At 40.6% G+C, this 4,949-nt stretch overlaps 1 non-coding gene across 1 annotated transcript; it reads left to right on the top strand.

Annotated features, from left to right (window-relative positions):
- Positions 1-4,805: 4,805 nt before the first annotated feature.
- On the top strand, positions 4,806-4,949 carry LOC111753334 (small nucleolar RNA SNORA12). The gene has a single exon (XR_002788149.1). It is a non-coding gene; the product is annotated as a small nucleolar RNA SNORA12 (small nucleolar RNA).

Genomic DNA, 4,949 nt, shown 5'->3' with positions numbered 1-4,949 from the left:
TTTCAAAGCCATGGAACCAGTCTAACCAAATGAACTTGCAGGAGTTCCGTTTTGATGGATTTATTTTTCTTTTTTTGTATCAGGAATCAAACTCCCTTCATACTTGGCAGGCAAGTGCTATACCACTGAGTTACCTTCCCAGCTGGACTGATTGCTTTTATTTCACATCACTAAAAGTTTATTTTGGTGGTTTGTTTAAGACACGGTATTTCTGTGTAGTCCAGGCTGACCTTGAACTCTAGGTAATCCAGCTTGGCCTCAGATTTTCTGTGGTGCCCTTGCCTCAGCCTCCTCTGAGTGCTGGCATTATGGGCATGCGTCACCACGCCAGGCCTAAATATTTGTTTGCAAAGGTTAACTCCCATACATTTTCCTGACCCTCACAGGACCAGCTCTGCCTGTGTCCAGGACACGCAGCCTGGCTACCAGGTCTAAGCCAGCTCCTGGTGTGCCAGGAGCACCATGAGCTTCTGAACACACGCAGTTAATTCATTCTCATCTAAATCACCCCACATGGTTTCCATCACATTGAAATTAAGAACCACAACACTAGAACTGCACCTTGGTTGCAATGGAAGGTCCAGCATCATTTAGTTCTGGCCCAATGTTTTAAGCAAACACTTTGGGGGAGTCTGGGTCCAAAACCAAGAGATGCATCTGATCCCGCCCAGGCTGGCGACCCAGGGCTGCTTCTGGCCTGCTCTCTAGAAGGCCCAGGATCCCACAGTGGGCTTTGTCCTCCATGCCCAGCACAGGACACCATATACTCAGGAAAGGGAAAGTTGGCTGCACCTCAGAGCTGGCTCCCTGCGGAACAAAACGATTCATTTTGTTTTCTTTCATACTTTTTTCTTCTAGCTTTTTCAGAGTTCATTGTCTTTTCTTTGGGTCATGTGTGCATGTGTTTCCTTTTCAGTGTAGGTTGTTTTCAGTTTTCTAGGGTTCACCTTGACAGTTTACACCAATTGATGCCGGTTTATTATGGGGGCCTGAACCCCAGGAGGCAGGGTAAATTTATTCTCCCCTCCTCCTCTCTCACCCACTCATGACATCCTCACCGGGCCACCCACGGCCCCTGGATGGTATCTGGGCCAATCCTACAGCTCCTGTGACACTTTCCAGCATTGAAATGTCCTACCAAGTGCTTGGAAAAATGGAAACACTTCACCTAAAACTGGGCATCTGACTTAAAACTCCCTTCTTTCTGTCCAGCTGAGTCCTGGCCTGGTGCAGGTAATGGACAATGAGAAAGACGCTGCAGAGGAGGGGGTGCCCAGCCCACCCCTCACTTCCTCCAACTCTTCTTCTGTCCCCGTTCTAGATCCTCAGGGTCCCGGCTCAGGAGAGCAGTTATTTCATTCAGGGTTCGGTGTTTGGTCTCCTGTGGCAGATAGGTCTTCTTTCCTGTTTGATATTCAAATGCTGCTCTTTCCTTAAGGTGCTCTGTGGACACCCTCCAGCCAGGAGCCCCATGCTGCAGTTCCCTGGGACAGTGACAGATGCTCACCCCAGGCTTCTGTGGCCAAGCCCAGGCCAGGCTTCCTGCTCTGTCTGGACTGGCCAGGAAAGGTGACTGTCACTCTAAAGATCCCCTTGCCTCTTCCTGCATTGCGCTTCTTGGTTCCTGTACTTTACATCTTCCGTTTTGATAAATATATATGTGCCTAACTCCTTAAGCAGCTTCTTAGAATCTGGGCATGGAGCTTTGCATGGTGGTGCATGCCTATAATCCCAGCACTCTGGGAGGCTGAGGCAGGATGATTTCAAGTTCAGCCTTGGCAATTTAGTGACTTGGGGAGATATTGTCTGAAAATAAAGCACAGGGTTCAATTCCCAGTACTCAATGTGGGGGAAGGGGGTATCTGAGGATGGGAATGGGAGGTCACCTTTTTGAGAGTTATTTGTTGTTGCTGTGTTTTTCTGTCAAATGTTAGGATTAGAAAGGAAAAGAAAGTTCTCTAAAAGATATAACTGCATATATATTTAAGTGTATAAGATAGATAACCATATTACTGAGGTTTGTTGGATCATTGAACAAAACTGTTTGCAGTCTGTTTGAAAGTCCCCTTTATGTTTTAATTTTGTAACTTCAACAACTATTTCTAAGATGACAATATGTAATTAACTAGTGATTTCCTACTGTTTATTTTTTCTGAAATTCTGTATAACTTTTACCCTTTTTCTGTTCTTTTTTTCTTTTTTCTCCTTAAATAAAATTTTTTTAAAATGCTAGGATTACAAGTATGCACCATCATACCTGGCTTATTTTTGAGATCCTCTATGCATGGAAAAAATTAGCAGTGTGGATGGGCATGGTGGCACACACCAGTAATCCCAGCATTTGGGAGGCTGAGGCAGGAGGATCCTGGCAAGTTTGAGACCAGCCTGGATAACAAAGTGAGCTAATGATCAGCCTGAACTGCATAGTGAGACCCTGTCTCAAAAAGACAAAAACAACAACCACCAAAAAAAAGGCAGTGCAATATACATTCACATTGTATAAATGTATACATTGTATAAATGATCTTCAAAATTTTTGTTCTGTAAAACTAAAATTCTATTTGCCCCTCTCCTAAGCCCTTGGGAATTATCATTCTATATTTTCTTTCTATGAATTTTATTCATATAAGTGAAATCATACAGTACAATATTTGTCTTTCTGTGGCTACTTCTGCCATTAATTTCTGGCTTCATTGCACTATGATCTAATAATATCCATGTGATAAGTTTGATTCTTGTGCATTTATTCAAACCTGATCTATAAGCCAGCATGTGGACTATTTTGGAGACGATTCCACATACTGCTGAGAAGAATGTGTTTCTGTTGTTGCAGGGCAAAACACCCTGGAGATATCTATTAAATCCATTCTCTCCTCAGCCTTTTGGCTAAAATCAAGTGACAGCTATTAAGTCCATTTGTTCAACTCTGATATTTCTTTATTGATTTTTTTTGCTGAGTTGGTCTGTGTTTTTATTTTAACAAGGAACTGAGGTGCCCCACTATAATTTTGCTAATGTTTATAAGTGATCTTTTATATCCAGTAGTGCTTGTTGCTGAAACCTGGGTACACCAGTTTTCAGTGCACATATGTTTATAATTGTTTCCTCTTCTTATAGAATTGTCACTTAACCAACATATAGTGACCTTCTTTCCCTCTTCTGATCAGTTTTGGCTTGAAGACCACTTTGAGAACAGGATAGTTATTCCTACTTTTTATGGGTTCCTGTTGCATGAAATAGCATTTTTTTATCCTTTTATTTGCTAGTCCATGAATTTATTTTTGGATTAAGTGTGTTTCTTGTATTCAGCGTGCCATTGGCTTTTGTTTTTTGATCCAACCTGCCAACCTGTCTTTTGAATGGGGAATTGAGACCATTCACACTTGAGAGTTATTACTATAAGGTACTGCCTTACTCCTGGCACTACATTATTTTCCCACTGCTAATTTCCTATATTTTCCTTCTGCTTAATTGCTCACCCTGCCTGATGTATTCATTCTACTAGACTTTTTGGCATCATTACCTTCATTGTCTCTTTCTGAGGTATCCTTGAAAAATGTTTAAAGTGCTGGTTGGGTGGTCATGAACTTCTTAAGGAGCTCTTTGTCACAGAAAGGCCTTATTTCCCCATCAGTGTTGAAAGTTAGTTTTGAAGCCTTGGTTAGAAGTTGTATTTTTGGTTTTTGGCTTTTTGGGGGGTTGAAACATTTCACTCAATGCTCTCCTGGCCTTTAATGTTGGTGTTTGAGAAGTCTGCGTAATTTTAATAGGTTTATTTTTGTAAGGAATTTGTTGCTTTTCTCGAAGGTGTTAAGATCCTGTCTTTGTGTTGGAATTCTGGGATTCTGACTATGATGTTTTGTGGAGAAGTTCTTTTCTGACTATGGCTATTGGGGTTCTGTATGCCTTGCCTACTTGTATGTTGAATTCTTTCACCATCCTTGGAATATTTTCTGCTATTATTTCTGTAAACAGGTTTTTCTTATGCTACTGATTTTTCACTAATCCTAAGTGACTTTAGGTTAGTTTTTGCTTTGCCCAGCAGTTGTTACATCCATTTTCCATGATCTTTTGTTGTTTTAAAGGTATTGCTGAGTATATGGTCCTCTACATAAGCTCTATCTCCTAATTCTAACAGTCTACCTGTACATTAATTACTTCTATTGCCCATACTTTCAATAGAGTTTTCTCTCCCCTGAATTTCTGTTTGGCACTTTTCATAGACTCTAATTCTTTGCTCAACTGGTCATTCATGTTCTGTATAATTTTATTTAGTTCAAGTAGCTTTTTACTAGTGTTTTCTGTAAGGTCACTGGTCATTTTGTTTAGTAAGTCTATCATATAGTCTATTAGTTTAGTTATATGACATTGAGCTCACTAAGCACCTTATTGATTTTTCCTCCCCTCATTACTTTGTACAATTCAGCAGTTTGCCTTTGATGTCCACCCATTGGTGTCCCATATCTTTGGAGGAGTTGAGAGTATTTGGAGATATTTTGTTGCCCTGTTTTCTCAAGCTTTTTGTTTGCTTGTTTATCTTTTGTGCTGAGGATTGAACATTAATAAAAATGGAAAGATTTTGTGGTTAGTGTGAAAATCTCTCTAGTAACTGCTTTCCAGTGATGCACACTGAGCATGTCTAATTATGGATCTTTGCCTTGATCCCAAGATCTGATCACATCCATTAATTTGGGAAGGATAGGGCACAGTATAAGTGGTCCAGCACCCTGTTCTCTGGAAATGTGCCAGTTAGTATTGATGACACAAAGACAAAGTATCAGCATTCTATATAAAGAAATTCATAGCATTGTAGTAGTTTCTTTCTGGCACATTTGTTAAGTTCTCAAATGGGTCTGACTACCACATACATTGTAAGGACCTAGCAAAAGCTTAAAGACTGAAATATCTCTCTTGAGCCTTTTCTGTATCAGATATTGGCTCTCACAATC

This window comes from Cavia porcellus, unplaced genomic scaffold, assembly GCF_034190915.1.
Source record: "Cavia porcellus strain 051 isolate PalLab524CR breed Dunkin Hartley unplaced genomic scaffold, mCavPor4.1 scaffold_8, whole genome shotgun sequence".
Lineage (NCBI taxonomy): Eukaryota > Metazoa > Chordata > Mammalia > Rodentia > Caviidae > Cavia > Cavia porcellus.
Note: the sequence above shows the minus strand (reverse complement) of the source record. Positions and strands in the feature narration are given on the sequence as shown.